The sequence below is a fragment of the Miscanthus floridulus genome, chromosome 14, assembly GCF_019320115.1.
Source record: "Miscanthus floridulus cultivar M001 chromosome 14, ASM1932011v1, whole genome shotgun sequence".
Taxonomy (NCBI): Eukaryota; Viridiplantae; Streptophyta; class Magnoliopsida; order Poales; family Poaceae; genus Miscanthus; species Miscanthus floridulus.
Window position 1 is genome coordinate 47976781 of NC_089593.1, and position 19896 is coordinate 47996676.

The following is a 19896-nucleotide window of genomic DNA, read 5'->3' on the forward strand; positions in this document are numbered from 1 at the left end:
GATCAATTGGCTAGCAAAAACCATTCCATGGCCCGTTATCACGGCCTATGTGATTCTGCCTCACACCCCACTATTAGCACCGTGGAGTGGGGATCGTTATTCGGTAGATCTGTTCCTGAAAGGGTATGGCCCTAACTGTGCGCTATGCCTGAATCGACTGTTTTAGCCGATATTGAGTGCTTTCACGAACAGTTCATGTCACGAGACCATTGAATTAAAGATAGGTTGAAAGATGTGTTAGCCCCATGATCTTATTATTGTAATACGGTCTGCATGATTCTGCCTCATGCCCCACTGGTCATAGCGATAGATGAGATCTAATATGTTCATTAGATTTATCTTTATTAAATGGTTAAATGATGATGAGCTGTTTCTTTTATATAAAAGGGATTCGGTTACTTGCAGTCATTGGCTTAGCATAAACTAATTATTGTTGACATCTTATTGCCATTGACTAATGTTTGTCTAAATAACGAGATCTATCCTAAGCGATAACCGATTTACTTTCCATAATTCCATGAGCTTTAATTGATTTATTCTTATGAGTATGCTGGAATCGACTATTTAGTCGATTTCCTTCCATATCGGCCCTCAGAGCCGCACAATCTGGACTGTCTGGCAACACCAGCATATTCCACCTTAAATTACTGATTAGCTTTCTCTCCTTGTCAATTGCAGGGTCATATTGACTGGCACTGTCTTAAGAGGAGTGTGCTAGGATGGACCATCTCTGCGCTGAAGCTAGGTGGATCTCCTAGCTCCATTGAGCAGACCCTTTCCGGCTTGCTCATGTGCCCTTAGCACTGAGATGAAATTTTGTGCCGACAAGAGTGGATGATTTGTGTGATGAGTTTGAAATTAGGCATCAATTTTTGGCCAAGTACACTCCACAATCAAATGACCTAGTTGAAAGAAAGAATAGAACTTTGATTGACATGGCAAGATCACTGTTGAGTGAGTACAATGTGAGTCATTCATTTTGGGCCAAAGCAATCAACATGGCTTGCTACTATAGTAACTGACTCTATTGTCACCCCATGATGGAGAAGACATCTTATGAGCTATTGAATGGAAGAAAGCCTAACATAGCATACTTTCGGGTTTTTGGTTGTAAATGATACATATTGAAGAAAGGCACTAGATTGAGCAAGTTTGAAAAGAAACGTAATGAAGGTTTCTTGCTTAGGTACTCCACTACTAGCAAGGCTTATAGAGTTTGGAATTTGGCTAGTGGTACTCTTGAGGAGATTAATGATGTGGAATTTGATGAAACAAATGGTTTCCAAGAGGAAGATGAGAATCTAGATGATGTGAGAGGCACTCAATTAGTCAATGCAATGAAGAACATGGACATAGGTGATATAAGACCTACAGAGGTGATTGATGTTGAAGATGACAAGAATCAAGTGCTCTCTAACTCAAATGTGCAAGTTAGTGGTTCTCAAGATCAAAGTCAAGCAAGTGCTAGTGTTGACAAAGTGCAAGATCAACAACAAGTGGCTAGTTCATCATCTCAACCAAATGATCAATCAATGCATCAATCAAATGCAAGTGCTCCAACCAACCAATGTTGCAAGAGATCATCCTTTGGACTCTATAATTGGTGATATTTCTAGAGGTGTACAAACAAGATCTAGATTGGCATCATTTTGTGAACATTTCTCATTTGTGTTATCCATTGAACCTAAGAAGATAGATGAAGCTTTAAAGGATGTTGATTGGGTCAATGCTATGCATGAAGAGCTAAATAACTTCAAGAGAAATCAAGTATGGGAGTTAGTTGAGAGGCCTATGGATCATAATGTAATTGGAACCAAGTGGGTCTTTTGAAACAAGCAAGATCAAGATGGGATAGTAGTAAGGAACAAAGCAAGATTAGTAGCACAAGGCTATACACAAATCGAAGGTGGAGAAATATATGCCCCGATTGCTAGATTGGAAGCAATTAGAATCTTGCTAGCCTATGCTTGTGCCCACAACATTAAGTTATACCAAATGGATGTGAAGAGTGCATTTCTCAATGGGTACATCAATGAGCTTGTGTATGTTGAGCAACCTCCTAGTTTTGAAGATGAAAAGAAACCCAACCATGTCTACAAGTTGAGAAAGGCTTTGTATGGATTGAAACAAGCACCAAGAGCATGGTATGAGAGATTGAGGGATTTTCTACTCTCTAAGGGGTTCAAGATGGGAAAGGTTGACACCACACTCTTTACCAAGAAGCTTGGAAATGACTTGTTTGTATTGCAAATCTATGTTGATGATATCATATTTGGGTCAACAAACCAAGATTTTTGTGAGGAGTTTGGAGAGATGATGGCAAGTGAGTTTGAGATGTCCATGATTGGAGAGTTAAGTTACTTCCTTGGTCTTCAAATCAAGCAAATGAAGAATGGTACATTTGTGAGTCAAAGCAAGTACATCAAACACATGCTCAAGAAGTTTGGAATGGATGATACTAAAGCTATTAGTACACCAATGGGGACAAATGGAAGCTTGGATAGTGATGCTAGTGGCAACATGGTGGATCAAAAGATGTATCGGTCTATGATTGGAAGCCTACTCTATGTGACCGCATCAAGGTCGCATGTCATGTTTAGTGTATGCATGTGTGCAAGATTTCAAGCCTCATCAAGAGAAAGTCATTTGAAGGCAACAAAAAGAATATTGAAGTATTTGAAGCATACACAAAATGTTGGTTTGTGGTATCCCAAAGGAGCAAAGTTTGAGCTAGTTTTTTTTACTCTGACTCGGATTATGCGGGATGCAAGGTTGAAAGGAAGAGCACCTCGGGCACATGTTCAATTGTTTCGAAGATCACTTGTTTCATGGTCATCAAATAAACAAAATAGTGTTGCATTATCAACCGCCAAAGCCGAATACATATCCACCGGTAGTTGTTGTGCACAAATACTTTGGATGAAGGCCACTATGAGTGACTTTGGAATCAAATTCAAGAAAGTGCCATTGCTATGTGATAATGGGAGTGCAATCAAGTTAACCAACAATCTGGTTTAATATGCAAGAACAAAGCACATTGATGTCCACCACCATTTCATAAGAGATCACCAGCAAAAAGAGGACATTTGCATTGAGAGTGTAGGCACCGAAGATCAACTTGCCGATATATTCACCAAGCCACTTGATGAGAAGAGGTTTTGGAAGCTAAGGAATGAATTGAACACACTTGACTTCTAAAATATGTGTTGATGCACCCCCACTTTATATGACATGCCTCTCCTTTGAGCAATCCAAGGTAAAAGTTGATTGGCATGGCAAACATCCTTGCTAAGGACATGTTTAGTGCATCTAGTCATTCCTATCATGTTCTAGGCTCATTCATGATATCAAATGAATTTGATGCTTGTATGGTACCACTATTGCTTCTATGCTTAATTTGGTCTAGTGGTAGCATATGACATGTTTGTGGCCTTGTAAACCTAGTGCTTAATCTATAAAATGAGCTAAAGTGTTTAACTCAACATGGTACAAGATAACCCGTATTTGGAGGTGTGAAGAAGCTTGTCCTTGGATCAAACCGAGTTAAATATCTTTTGTAAGTGAACTAGATTGAACCAAATTGGGAAAACGATCCTCACTTCACATGGTTTCACCCCAACCTATCTAAAATTTGAGCTCACCTTTTGTGCTAATTTTTGACAAAGGGGGAGAGAAATTCACAAAGATAGTAAGATAGGGGGAGCAAACAAATGAAATGACATTGTAAGGGGATCAATCAAAATTGTACACAAGTAGGGGGAGCAAGCTCATAAACTTGTATGTTGCATTTCATATATTTGCTTGCATGGCATAAGTTTTAAATTTCAATATCCATGCTTGTGTGGTGTATGCTAGTTGTAGGTTTGAATGATGAAATGAGTAACTAGCATGCATAGGTTAAGTAACTAGACTCATGCTCACATTATGAAAACTAGCCCCTCACTCCTAATGTTGATCTCACCTAGGTATTCTAGTTTTTGTGTATGTCTAGTTACTAATGGTGCTAAGGATGGTATATTAGTGCACTCCGATTGGTATCACGCTTCAAGGGTCCATCTCTTATACTATAGCAACTATTTGGTAGACATTGTCTCCTATATTTTGTATCTAAGCATATGTGCAAGCTACAATCCAAACTTTTAGCACATATGTAGGGGGAGCAATTGCTACCATTTGGGGTTCATGAAACTTGTCCATATCCTTTTACACATGGTAAATATGCTTGGGCAAGCAACTTTGATTCAATTAAATTTCAATTCATATCTCTATGAAAGGGTTGTCATTAATTACCAAAAAGGGGGAGATTGAAAGCTCTAGCTTTGGTTTTGGTGAATTGATGAAACCCTAAGTGCTAACCTAGTTTATCACAAGTGATTATGAGATAGGTGGCACATTCCAAGTGGTGAAGAAAATGAAGATCATGACTTGATGGTGATGCCATGGTGATGATCAAGTGCTTGGACTTGGAATAGAAGAATGAGAAAAATAAAAAGCTCAAGGCAAAGGTGAAATTGATAGGAGCTTTTCGGTTTAGTGATCGAGACACTTAGAGAGTGTGATCACATTTAGGATCGATAGCCGTACTATTAAGAGCGGTGAAACTCGTATCGAAATACGGTTATCGAAGTGCCACTGGATGCTGTAGCACCCTAAAATTTGCTTTTCTTTCAAACAGAGTTAAATTCATTTAATTTTGAATTTTTGTGTACATTTAAACCTAGGGAAAATAATATTCTTTATTGAAATTAAAATTCATCATAAGTTTAGCAACATGTATGTGCATTCATTGCTGCTGCATATTATTTTGCATTGCTTAGTTTGAAGTCAGATCTTAAATTGATTTGAATTTGTATTTTGAAAATGCTTTGGAAAATTGGAAAAGGAAATTGCTCACTTCATACCGGTCAAGACTACATATACTGGGTGCAAAGTTGGCAGAATTATACATGCAACGGATAGTATGTTTGCATGGAGTTCCTAAGAAGATCGTGTCAGATAGAGGTACTCAGTTTACATCACACTTTTGGAAGAAATTGCATGAGTCTATGGACACTAAGTTGAACTTCAGCTCAGCTTATCATCCACAAACTGATGGACAAATAGAGAGAACCAATCAGATCTTAGAGGATATGTTGAGAGCTTGTGCTTTGCAATATGGTACAAGTTGGGATAAGAGTTTGTGTTACGCTAAGTTCTCCTACAACAATAGTTACCAGAAGAGTCTCAAGATGGCACCATTCGAGGCACTATATGGTAGAAAGTGCAGAACTCCATTGTTCTGGAATCAGACAGGAGAAAGCCAAGTGTTTGGACCTGAGATCCTCAAGGGTGCTGAAAGGCAAGTGTAGACTATCAGGGAAAATATAAGAGTGGCACAGTCAAGACAGAAGAGTTATGCTGACACTCGGAGAAGGGAATTGGTTTTTGAAATAGGGGATTATGTTTACCTAAAGGTGTCACATATGAGAAGTGTGAGAAGGTTTAATATGAAAGGAAAATTAGCACCAAGGTATATTGGACCTTTCAAGATTTTGGAGAGACGTGGAGAAGTAGCTTATCAGTTGGAATTGCCTGAGAGCTTGTCAGGTGTACATGATGTGTTCCATGTGTCTCAATTATAGAAGTGTTTGCGTGTACCTGAGGAGCAGATACCATTAGAGGGGCTTATAGGTAAGGAAAATCTTACGTATGAGGAATTTCCGGTAAAGATTTTGGAGACGGCAGAAAGGGTTACAAGGAGCCAAGTTCTAAAGATGTGTAAGGTTCAGTGGAATCGGTATACAGTAGATGAGGCTACTTGGGAAAGAGAAGAGGATCTAAGGAAAACATACCCGCAGCTTTTTGAGTAAGTATCGTCCGAATCTCAAGGACGAGATTCATTTTAAGGGGGGTAGAATTGTAGCACCCTAAAATTTGCTTTTCTTTCAAACAGAGTTAAATTCATTTAATTATGAATTTTTGTGTACATTTAAACCTAGGGAAAATAATAATCTTTATTGAAATTAAAATTTATCATAAGTTTAGCAACATGTATGTGCATTCATGCTGCTGCATATTATTTTGCATTGCTTGGTTTGAAGTCAGATCTTAAATTTATTTGAATTTGTATTTCAAAATTGCTTTGGAAAATTGGAAAAGGAAAATGAATTTCCCTTTCTCCCCTTCCCTATTTTTATCCTGTTGGCCTGCTCCCTCCCTGATTTTGGCCCATCGCCGCCAGGACAGCTTGCTCAACCCATGGGCCCAGTCGCTCGCTTCCTTGGTAATCCCGCGCCCCATGGCCCATTCTCGTCCCACGGCCCAACTCTGTCCACGCTCGTGCGGCTTGCATCCTTTGCTTTGCCGCGCGGCCTATTTTCCATTTTCCCCTATGGCCCAACGAACCGTAGGCCCACTCGTGCCCATGCCTCTCTTCTTTCTTTGTTCAGCCCAGCGACGCCGAAGGCCAGTCGCGCTGCGCCCGTGCGTACTCCCTCTCTATGCCACTGACCGCGCTGGCCCACATGTCGGAGCCATCTTCTTCGTGTTGTGTCCAAGCTAGAGCCCACTATGCCGCCGCCTCTGACTCCGTGCTGGCCACGCCTCATTCCTTGTCGTGCGCGCCACGCTGCTTCTGCCCCTATAAAGCTCCACGACCCCCTCTGCATCCATCTATGCCACCATTCTAGCCTAGCTTCACTCGCTGAGCCACAGCTGTAGCCCTACGCACCGCCGTTGGGATCATGCAGCCGCCTCATGCCATCATCGGATCCTCGCTTGAGTTTTTGGGTTAGGTGAGTCCGCCTTGAGCTCCTCTCTCTCCCCATGCTCTTGCTTCACTCAATGATGCTCTGTACATCGAGAACCTGATAGCACAGCCAGTACCGGCCATGGCAGCTACCTTATTCCTCGCCGTCGGCCAGCAGGCATCCCTATCCCATCCCTGATCAGCTCTGAGTCGTTCGATCTAAAATCTAAGGCCAGGATTAAAACTTACCCCTTCGCGGCAAAATTTGCAAAAAGGCCATTATAAATATTTCGAGTCTCAACCCGCTGTCCCTGTATTCTTTCAAAAGAGACCCTCAGATTTTTGTTTATAGAACCCATAGTTCATGGCACCTTTCAAGAATATATTTTCTTCTTTGGAAAGCATAGTCACATCAGTTTAGATCTAAAATACATGTTTTCACCTATTTACAGTTTTGCCACTAATCTTGTTTTAGCCATAAAATCTTCGTTTTAACTCCGATTTGATCCGTTCAAATTGCGTTAGGTTCATATTTACGTTGTATACGTGTTCATACTACTGTTAAGTATGTTTTTAACTTTTAAAATTCGAGGTTAGATTTAATCTATTATTTTACTAAGGGAAATCTTGTTTAATTCATAACTTCTTCGTTTTAGCTCCGAATTTTGTGATCTTCGCATCTAGGTGATCGTAGCTTTTCATCTTAATTTTATGTTGATTGGTGTACTATTCTAATCTATAGCTTTTGTTTGCTATGCATGATTGTATGGATGCCTGTGTGGTGCTGTTTGATCTCAAGTAGAAAGTGAGTTTTGTGTTGGTGATCTAGGGCAACAGTTTGAAGATCAAGACCAGCAGCGATACTTTGAATTAAGGCAAGTATAATATGAGGCTCCTTGTTACCTATTCACTTTAATGCAATCTCAGTTCATGTGCATATGTTAATGAACTGCTTGGAGTCTACCTACCTTGATATTGATTATCCTATCCTTGATATACCTATGGGTTTTGCATGTGGGTAGTATGCTCAGTTTGCTCCAACTAATATTGATTAAAGAATACAATTAAAGATATATGCAACATGGTATTAAAAGATGCTTTTTAGCAACATGGAACCAAGGGGGCTAGAGCATTGGGCCTTTTTCTTAGGGTGCTCTAGTTTCTCTCCATAAGGACTTATCTTTAAGTGACAACCTAGGACTTACAGTACAACCATGAGGACTACATGGCTCTGGTCTTAGTCTAGTACCTTGTTCTTTCTAGTTTGTAGCAGTTTACCGAAAGGGCAAGAGGGGCATATTAGGCTGGGTATGGGCCTCATCCCTAGGGTGTGTACTATGCTGCGTGTATTAGTGTCACTTTTGGAGATGCCTCCATAACACTTGGGAGATGGAATCCTTAGCGACTGCTTCTTATTAGAACGACTAGGGGAAAAGCTTTGTAGTGTACCCTGCCTGCTCACCTTGGAAGTGTTTTGGGAGTTGCAAACCCGGGCATATGGGTAACATGACTCATGGTGAAAGTGTACAACCTCTAGTAGAGTGTAAAACTGGTATATCAGTCGTGCTCACAGTTCCCGAGCGGCCTGGATCCTTACTAAATAGTGGTTACTCGGATGGTTTGGGTTATGATTAAATTGATGATATCTCTAACTATTCACATTCGGGAGCCTAAGCATAACTTAGCAACTTATGATTAATAATAAAATATGACCAACTAAAAGTGCTTACCGCAGTTCAGCCTGTGTCAAGCCTTTTGAGCCTGCATCCCCTAATGTTATGCTTGCTAAGCAGGTAGTAGCTTACGCTTGTTTTATTTCAATACTTTGGCAAAATTCCTGGATGGGTACCAGATGGAGGTTCTTTAGTGAAGTTTTCTAAGAGGTGTTAGGCTTGTGATCAACCAGTTGATGATTCCTATGGTGTTGGAGGCTTCGCTAGAAGAATAGAGTTATAGTATATACTGTAAAGTGAGACTATGTCTTTTGTAACAACTACTTATGTGCTATGTAATAAAGGCATTGTCTTTGATATTACCCCTTCATTTGTAACTGTATGTGTGAATTAAATTCCTGGGCACACATATGGTGTGTATCTGGTTTTGTCCTTAAAACTAGGTGCTACAAAGTAGGTATCAGAGCTATGTCGACTGTAGGACGCAAGCCTAGTTAGAAAATGGTCGTCTTAAGGTTCTGAATTTGCTCTAAAATCATTGGTCTATAAACCTTGCTATTTTCTCCTATACTATATTCTTGTCTTTGCTGTTCATCTCCTCCTTGTTGCTATAAATTTTGTCCCTATCCCCACCCCTTGTTTTGAATTGCTTTTAGAGCCATCACTTACCACATTCTTGCACAACATGAAGGTGAAGCTGTAGAGTTTTGAGCCCTTGATACAACAAGAATGCTAGTAACGTGAGTAGAGTCATTGAGTCCTAATGCTTGAATTGTGAACCTATAATGATTGAATGGTTGTCTTGATGTTTATTCTTGATTTGGATCTTTGTAATGATTGTAATGATTTTGTGGGTTATGCTCACAAATTCATTTAGTTTACATGATAAGGCAGAAGGATGAATGATTAGATAGTTGGGTTGGTCCTTCTCGTCTCTGCGCATGCTATTTCTGAGTAGTCAGTGTTCATCGGGTTATATCTCCTAAGGTAGATGCCCAAAAGTCATGGATTACAACCAATAATTGTGCTAAATGTTGCAAATAGATGGTTTCTACTAGGAGAAGTGCTTCACATGATGCCAGAAGGAATGCCCCTAATGCTAATCCACTGCCACCAAATCCTCCAACTATAGAGCAATCTATGATGGACTTCAACTGCAGTTGATGACTGTTGAGTATCCTGACTTCCAAACTTTGGTGAATAAAGCCATTTTGATTGAGAACAAGCATAGGGAAATAGAAGAGAAGAAAAGGAGAATTCAAAGCCAATCTGTAGGTAGCAACACATGCCCCCGCTACACTCCCCAGCAAGAATTTCAGTAGAGATACCAGGAATCAGTTAGTGGGATTTTGATCCTCCTCAACACCTCCCTCAACACCAGCAAGAGCAATAGTATGTGAACCAGAGTCCACCCCAAGAACCACTCATCAACTCCTCAATGAAGGATAGTGTGCCCAACACCTCCTCTTTAGGCAAGAAGTGCTACCGCTATGGTGAACCCAATCACTATGCGAGTCAGTGTCCAAAGAAGCCAAATAAGCAACAATCCCGCAATGGAAACAATAAACAACAGGCTCATGTGCAAGGCAGAGTCAATTATGTGATGATAGAATCTATACAAGAAGCCCTAGATGTTGTGTTTGGCACGTGTCTCATCAACTCTAGCCCTGTGTTAGTTTTGTTTGATTCTGGAGCTTCATATTCCTTCATTGCACATCATTTTGTTAAGGAGCACAATATATCAAAGTGTCCTATGAAGAAATAGATGTTAGTTGACTCACCATGTGGGGATATGCAAGCTACTCTACTGTGTCCCTAGTGTAAGAGTTGAAATAAGGGGGGTAGAGTTTTTGGCAAATCCGATTGTGCTGATGTCTTCAAGCATAGATGTAATTCTTAGAATGGATTGGCTAAATCTATGAAAGGCTATTATCCTAATGTGAGAATGGTATAGTACACTTGACGTCCAGGTCAAGGAGAAGAAGTTATTTGCAAGGCAACTACAATGACAAGAGAGGTGTGCAGTGTTAATGAGATGGAAGGTGCAACCATAGATAAGACCAAGGTTGTTAATGAGTTTCTAGATATTTTTCCTAATAATTTGTCGAGTATGCTGCCAAATCGTGATATTGAGTTTATTATTGAGCTTTTGCCTAGAACTGCACCTATAGCCAAGAGACCATATCTAATGGGAGTCAATGAGCTAGAAGAACTTAAGAAACTAGTTAAAGGAGCTACAGGATAAAGGTTTCATATGTCCTAGTTCTTCACCATGGAGAGCCCTAGTTATATTTGTTGAGAAGAAAGATGGTACATAGAGGATGTGTGTGGATTATCGCTCTCTCAATGAGGTAACAATCAAGAACAAGTATCCTTTGCCTAGAATTGATGATTTGTTTGATCAGTTGAGAGGTGCTTGTGTGTTCTCCAAGATTGATCTTCGCTCTGGTTATCATCAATTGAGGATCTATTCATCGAACATTCCCAAGACTGCTTTTACTACTCGGTATGGATTATATGAGTACATGGTTATGTCTTTTGGATTGACTAATGCCCCTGCATACTTTATGTATATGATGAATAAGGTGTTTATGGAATATCTCGACAAGTTTGTTGTGGTCTTCATTGATGATATTCTAGTCTTCTCCAAAACAGAAGCAGAACATGAAGAGCATTTGAGATTAGTCCTGTAGAAACTTAGAGAACATCAATTGTATGCTAAGTTAAGCAAGTTTGAGTTCTGGCTGAAGGAAGTCTCTTTCCTTGGGCATGTTATCTCTAATGGTGGAGTAGCTGTGGATCCTAAGAAGGTTAGTGCTGTGTTGAGTTGGAATCTGCCTCAAGATGTAAGTGAAGTCCAAAGTTTTCTAGGAATGGTTGGATATTATTGGAGGTTCATTGAAGGGTTTTCTAAGATTGCCAAGCCTAAGACAACTCTACTTGAGAAGAATGCTAAGTTTGTATGGATTGAGCAATGCCAAGCTGAGTTTTGAAGAGTTGAAGAAAAGGTTGACTATAGCTCCGGTGCTGGTACTACCAGATCTAAACAAGAGTTTCTCCATTTACTATGATGCATCTCGACTTGGTTTGGGTTGTGTTCTTATGCAAGAAGGACGAGTAGTGGCTTATGCATCTAGGCAAGTAAGGAAGCATGAACTAAATTATCCAAACCATGATTTGCAGTTAGCAGCTGTGGTTCATGCATTGAAGATTTGGAGACATTATCTTATTGGGCATAAGTGTGATATTTATACAGATCACAAGAGTTTGAAGTATATCTTCACTTAGTCAGATTTGAACTTGAGGCAACATCATTGGTTAGAGCTAATCAAGGACTATGATTTGGAGGTACACTATCACCCTGGAAAGGCAAATGTTGTAGCTGATGCTTTGAGCCGAAGGAGCTATGTTAATGTAGCGCTAGTGACACAGTTACCTAAAGAGTTATGTGCTGAATTCGAGCATCTTAATTTGGGAATAGTTGCTAATGCAATGGATTTGGAAGTGGAACCTACACTTGAACAAGAGATCTGCAAGGGTTAGTTGGAAGATGAGAAAATCAAGGAGATAGCAGAGCTGAATCACAATTGGCAAAGCACCAGGGTTTTCGATTGGATGATCAGGGAATAGTGTGGTTCGAAAAGAGAATATGTGTGCCAGTGAAAAAGTCCATTTGAGAGATGATTCTAAGAGAAGCCCATGATTCAGCATACTCTATCCATCCAGGTAGTACCAAGATGTACCTAGATCTGAAGGAGAAGTACTGGTGGATATGGTTTGAAAAGAGATGTGGTAGAATATGTAGCAATATGTGACACCTGTCAACGAGTCAAGGCAGAACATCAAAGGCCAGCAAGGTTTACTTCAATCCTATGAAGATACGTGAGTGGAAGTGGGAAGAAATTGGATATGGATTTTATTGTTGGATTACCACTGCACTCAGAGTGGCTATGACTCGATTTGGGTAATAATAGATCGGTTGACTAAGGTTGCTCACTTCATACTGGTCAAGACTGCATATATGGGTGCAAAGTTGGTAGAATTATACATGCAATAGATAGTATGTTTGCATGGAGTTCCTAAGAAGATTGTGTCAGATAGAGGTACTCAGTTTACATCACAATTTTGGAAGAAATTGCATGAGTCTATGGACACTAAGTTGAACTTTAGCTCAGCTTATCATCTAGAAACTGATGGACAAATAGAGAGAACCAATCAGATCTTAGAGGATATGTTGAGAGCTTATGCTTTGCAATATGGTACAAGTTGTGATAAGAGTTTGTGTTACGCTGAGTTCTCCTACAACAATAGTTACCAGAAGAGTCTCAAGATGGCACTATTCAAGGCACTATATGGTAGAAAGTGCATAACTCCATTGTTCTAGAAATAGACAGGAGAAAGCCAAGTGTTTGGAGCTGAGATCCTCAAGGGTGCTGAAAGGCAAGTGCAGACTATCAGGGAAAACATAAGAGTGGCACAATCAAGATAGAAGAGTTATGCTAACACTCGGAGAAGGGAATTGGTTTTTGAAATAGGGGATTATGTTTACCTAAAGGTGTCACCTATGAGAAGTGTGAGAAGGTTTAATATGAAAGGAAAATTAGCACCAAGGTATATTGGACCTTTCAAGATTTTGGAGAGACGTGGAGAAGTAGCTTATCAGTTGGAATTGCCTGAGAGCTTGTCAGGTGTACATGATGTGTTCCATGTGTCTCAATTAAAGAAGTGTTTGCGTGTACCCTAAGGAGCAGATACCATTAGAGAGGCTTAGATCTTACATATGAGGAATTTCCGGTAAAGATATTAGAGACGGCAGAAAGGGTTACAAGGAGCCAAGTTCTAAAGATGTGTAAGGTTCAGTGGAATCGGTATACAGTAGATGAGGCTACTTGGGAAAGAGAAGAGGATCTAAGGAAAACATACCCATAGCTTTTTGAGTAAGTATCGTCCGAATCTCGAGGACGAGATTCATTTTAAGGGGGGTAGAATTGTAGCACCCTAAAATTTGCTTTTCTTTCAAACAGAGTTAAATTCATTTAATTATGAATTTTTGTGTACATTTAAACCTACACAAAAATTCATTTAATTATGAATTTTTGTGTACATTTAAACCTAGGGAAAATAATAATCTTTATTGAAATTAAAATTCATCATAAGTTTAGCAACATGTATGTGCATTCATGCTGTTGCATATTATTTTGCATTGCTTGGTTTGAAGTCAGATCTTAAATTGATTTGAATTTGTATTTTGAAATTGCTTTGGAAAATTAGAAAAGGAAAATGAATTTCCCTTTCTCTATATCCCTATTTTCGCCCTATTGGCCTGCTCCCTCCTTGATTTTGGCCCGTTGCTGCTAGGACGGCTTGCTCAACCCGCAAGCCTAGTCACTCACTTCCTTGGCAATCCCGCGCCCCATGGCCCATTCTCGTCCCGCGACCCAGCTCCATCCACGCTCGCGTGGCTTGCCTCCTTTGCTTTGCCACGCGGCCTGTTTTCCATTTTCCCCTACGGCCCAATGAACAGTAGGCCCACTCATGCTCGTGCCTCTCTTCTTTCTCTGTTTGGCCCAACGTCGAACGCTAGTTGCGCTGCACCCGCACGTACTCCATCTCTGTGCCTCTTACCGTGCTGGCCCACACGTCGGAGCCATCTTCTTTGCGTCATGTCCAAGCCAGAGTCCACTGCACCGCCACCTCTGACTCTGTGCTGGCCATGCCTTGTTCCTTGCCATGCGCGCCACGCTGCTTCTGCCCCTATAATGCTCCGCGACCCCCTCCTGCATCCATCTGCGCCGCCGTTCTAGCCTAGCTTCGCTCATCGAGCCGTAGCTGTAGCCCTAATCACCGCCGTCGGGATCGTGCAGCCACCTCGCGCCGTCATCGGATCCTCACTTGAGTTTTTGGGTTAGGTGAGTCCACCTTGAGCTCCTCTCTCTCCCCATGCTCATGCTTCGCTCATTGATGCTCTGCACGTCGAGAACCGATAGCACAGCCGTACCACCCATGGCGCCGCCTTGTTCCTCACCGTCGGACCTCGCCGTCGGCCAGCAGGCGTCCCTATCCCATCCCGATCAGCTCTGAGTCGTCTGATCTAAAATCTAAAGCCTGGATTAGAACTTACCCCTTCGCGGTAAAATTTGCAAAAAGGCCATTATAAATATCCGAGTCTCAACCCGCCGTCCCTGTAATCTTTCAAAAGGGACCCTCGGATTTTTGTTTATAGAACCCGCAATCCATAGCACCTTTCAAGAATATGTTTTCTTCTTTGGAAAGCATAGTCTCAATCGGTTTAGATCTAAAATACGTTTTCACCTATTTACAGTTTTGCCACTAATCTTGTTTTAGCCATAAAATCTCCATTTTAACTCTGATTTGATCCGTTCAAATTGTGTTAGGTTTGTATTTACGTTGTCTACATGTTAATACTACTGTTAAGTATGTTTTTAACTTTTAAAATTTGAGGTTAGATTTAATCTATTATTTTACTAAGGGAAATCTTGTTTAATTCATAACTTCTTTGTTTTAGCTCTGAATTTTGTGATCTTCATGTCTGGGTGATCGTAGCGAGACGTAGATTCATTTTACAAACTTTTCATCTTGATTTTATGTTGATAGGTGTACTATTCTAATCAATAGCTTTTGTTTGCTATCCATGATTGTATGGATGCCTGTGTGGTGCTGTTTGATCTCGAGTAAACAGTGAGTTTTGTGTTGGTGATCTAGGCAACACTTTGAAGATCAAGACTAGCAGCGATACTTTGAATTCAGGAAAGTATAATATGAGGCCCCTTGTTACCTATTCACTTTAATGCAATCTCAATTCATGTGCATATGTTAATGAACTGCTTGGAGTCTACCTACCTTGATATTGATTATCTTGTCCTTGATATACCTATGGGTTTTGCATGTGGGTAGTATGCTTAGTTTGCTCCAACTAATATTGATTCAAGAATACAATTAAAGATATATGTAACATGGTATTAAAAGATGCTTTTTAGCAACATGGAACCAAGGGGGCTAGAGCATTGGGCCTTTTCTTAGGGTGCTCTAGTTTCTCTCCATAAGGACTTATCTTTAAGTGACAACCCAGGACTTACAGTACAACCATGAGGACTACATGGCTCTGGTCTTAGTCTATTACCTTGCTCTTTCTAGTTTGTATCAGTTTACCAAAAGGGCAAGAGGGGCATACCGGGCTAGATATGGGCCTCATCCCCAAGGTGTGTACTATGTTGCGTGTATCAGTGCCACTTTTGGAGATGACTCCATAACACTTGGGAGATGAAATCCTTAGCGACTGCTTCTTATTAGAACGACTGGGGAAAAGCTTCGTAGTGTACCCTACATGCTCACCTTGGAAGTGTTTTGGGAGTTGCAAACTATGGGTAAAATGACTCATGGTGAAAGTGTACAACCTCTGCAGAGTGTAAAACTGGTATATCAGCCGTGCTCACGGTCACAAGCGGCCTGGATCCTTACTGAATAGTGGTTACTCAGATGGTTTGGGTTATGATTAAATTGCTGATATCTCTAACTATTCACATTCAGAAGCGTAAGCATAACTTAGCAACTTATGATTAATAATAAAATATGACCAACTAAAAGTGCTTACTGCAGTTCAGCCGTGTCAAGCATTTTGAGCCTGCATCCCCTCATGTTATGCTTGCTAAGTGGTAGTAGCTTATGCTTGTTTTATTTCAATACTTTGGCAAAATCTCGGATGGGTACTAGATGGAGGTTCTTCAGTGAAGTTTTCCAAGAGGTGTTAGGCTTGTGATCAACCAGTTGATGATTCCTGTGGTGTTGGAGGCTTCGGTAGAAGAATAGAGTTATAGTATATACTGTAAAGTAAGACTATGTCTTTTGTAACAACTACTTATGCGCTATGTAATAAAGGCATTGTCTTTTATATTACCCCTTCATTTGTAACTATATGTGTGAATTGAATTCCTGGGCACACATATGGTGTGTATCTAGTTTTGTCCTTAAAACCAGGTGCTACTGATGCTCTAACTCATTGCGTGCGCATTTAGAATCTAGTGGAGTGCTAACACCATTGAAAATGTTTGTGAAAATATGCTAACACACATGCACAAAGGTGATACACATTGTGTTTAGCACTTGGGAGCAAGGGTTTGAAACTTCAACGGTGGAGTGTCCGCCCATAGAATGCAGACAGTCCGATGGTGCCGCCGATGCACTGTACAGAAAAGATAGGGGTTCACAGAGTGCGCCGGACGCTGATCACATGGTGACCGGACCCTAGGGAGCAACGTCCAGTCAATTATAAAAGAAGATGGTACTCTTGGCCTGTGACCAGACATAGGTGACCGGACTCTAGCTGAACACTGTTCAGTGTCTAGTCGTCCTGATGTGGTGTTGCATAGAGGAGATGGCGAGTGACCGGACGCTGGGTGAGTCTGGTCGAGCGTGACCGGACGCGTTCGTTCGCAACTAGAACCTTACTAAAAATGACCGGACGCTGGGGTCCTGCATCCGGTCACTTTGAGCAACGCATCTAGTCGTAACTTAAATGTACTGATGACCATTGAGATCGAGTGATTAGCGTTTGAAGTAGGGGCCATGTGGCATGCATCGCGTGACCAGATGCTGGGGTCCTACATCCGGTTGATCTAACCGGTGCGTCCGGTCGCCCTGACTTTTTAGAGAACAGAGAGCCAATGGCTCTATTCATGGGGGCTCTCTATTTAAGCCCCATGGCTGGCTCAAGCTCACCCACTTGGCCATTTGCATTGACATAGCAACCTTGTGAGCTTAGGCAAAGCCCTCCCACTCATCTCCATCACTGATTCATCATCTTTGTGAGATTGGGAGAGAATCCAAGTGCATTGCTTGAGTGATTGCATCTAGAGGCACTTGGTGTTCGTGTTTCGCTGCCAGGGTTTGCTTGTTGCTCTTGGTGGTTGCCACCACCTAGATGGCTTGGTGCAGCGGAGGAGGATTGACACCAGTTGGTGATTGTTCATGGCCATCTCTGGTGATTGTGAGGGTACTTGTGCCTTCCCTGGTGGAGCGCCGAAAGGTAACCCTAGTGGATTACTCATGTCATTGAGTTACCTCAATTGTGGGTAGGTTCCTGCGGTGTCCAATTGTGTGGATGAGGTTTGTGCAACACCTCTTAGCCGCCGAACCACCAAGTGTTGGTCTACACAATGAGGGCATAGCGTGTTGGCAAGCACGTGAACCTCATGAGAAAATTGGTTGTCTCTTGCCCTTTGGTATTCTCCTAGTGATTGAGTTAATATTCATCTTGTGATTGGTTCACTCCTCTACGCGGCGGTATAATCACCTTACTTACTCATTTACATTCCCACAAATTTGTTGCAACAAGCTCTTTAGTGTAGCTAGAATTGAGAGCTTGCATTGTAGCTTAAGTTCACCTAGGGGAGCTCTTTAGAGTAGCAAGTGTGAGAGCTCTTAGTGAGTAGTGACTCAGTAAATTGTGTGTCTAGTGATCATAGTAACTAGAATTGTTGGATAGCTAGCTTGCAACCCTTGTAGAGCAAGAGGAAGTTTGCTTTTCGCTATTTGTCATACTAATCAAATTTCTCTAGTTGGTTTGTAGATTTTGAAATAGGCTATTCACCCCCTCTAGCCGTATTAGGACCTTTCACCGGTCTAAGTTGAGCTACTTGGCTTTACGGTCGGAACGGCTTTATCCAACCAACTAAGTGCTAGGCATGGGTTCAACATGACATGAGGACGTACAATGAATCAGTCCTTAACCAATACAGACGGGGATAAATAGGCACCAAGACCTCTATGCCTTGTTGCTTCTCTATCACAATCCCACCCGGTCTCCTTTTATTCATCAAAACATGGTTATTACCACGATAGCAATTATAGCCAACCGTGACTAGATATCTACCTATATCTTGCAGGTGATAGGAAATCACCCGACTTCTACCAGACTAAGCATGGCTAAGCATATATTTTATCCTGGTCCTACCAAGGATTCAAGATATATTTGTCTGGACAAGGAGAATATATGCAGCAAGTGTTTCCAATCAACTCCTATAACCTAATGCATCAAACATAAAGGACGCAAGTGATATTTGTAAAAACATAGGAGGCTTATAATGCTCCGGGGCCTGCCTTTCAAGAACGAGGAAGGTTGGTGGTCAGGACACTCAGGAAAGATCTTCCATGTTCACTCCTCCTTCCTCCTAAACCTCCTGCTCCTAGTCTGCCTGTTGCTCCTCCTGATGCTCGGGTTCAAACTCGAGTAGAGTCACTCCTTCGGGGAACCTATTGCATGCATATGCACAAATGAGTATCATGAATGCATAAGAGATGAGATGATAAATTGTATATGCATGAGCATGGTTATCCGCAAGAAGTATGATAAGGTTAACATTCGTTGACCAAGTAGATGTATAACTTTCTTTTAGTTGATCTTTACTGAGTAGGTGCATATCTCTTCTATAGTACAAGAAACATACACTCACCAAGTTCTAGTAACCTAAGGTCAAGTTGTTCATCATCAGTAAGAGGCATAGAACCTGTAGCTAACAACTAATCTCAATTAACCTAAGCATCTACACAAGCATCACATAAGACAAACAATTACAATTGGCTTAGTCATTTCCTGCTATAAACAACAGCTACTTATTTTAGCCATATCGGGAGTTCTACTCAACCAAATACTATGATCTTGGACTTTCTAGAAAGCTTATAAAACTTCCTACAACTTTATTATAGTCATCCCAAGATGATTCAATGGCTATCAAGGTCAAACAAAGCAATTTCCCAGATCTATCCAGAAATTCCAAAGAATAAGAATTTCTAGAGACCAACTTCTAGCAGCTATAACTCTCAAACTATTTATCCTATTTCCATGAAAATTTGACACAATCAATACAAGTAAGTTATGTACAACTTTGTTATTGACAAGATTCACAGCAAACATCATTTTACCCATGCAATTTATTTAACAACAGAAACTGTCCAAAACAGTCACTAAAATTGAATTATAGAGCAATTAATATTTCACTGCATAAAAGCAATCAAATTTGGGGACAACGAATGGTACCAACAGTTCATAGACATCATATACACTTTAGAAAACATAATGGTCAAGCCCAAATAAATTATTTAAATGCCTTTATTAATTTATTTGGACACTGAGGTGAAATAAGGAACATATATCTAAAGTGCATAGTAAATTCTGAGAAAATTACAGTAGCCTACATATGACCCTAAAAGTCTACTGTACAAATTTCATGCCATTTGGATAAGTATAGCCATCTCTACAAAAATGACAAGTTGAATAGGCTTATTTTAGCAAAGAAAGTTTGGCATAGTGAAAAGTGTTAAACAATAGATTGCATATTTTTCTTACTTTCATCCTAGCACCATAACATCGTGTAAAAATTTGCATGATCATTTGTTATGTATTTTTACCCCATTTATTTTCACTAGAAACTAGCAATTATTTAAGATTAAATACGAAGACCATATTCCAAGTATGCTTAC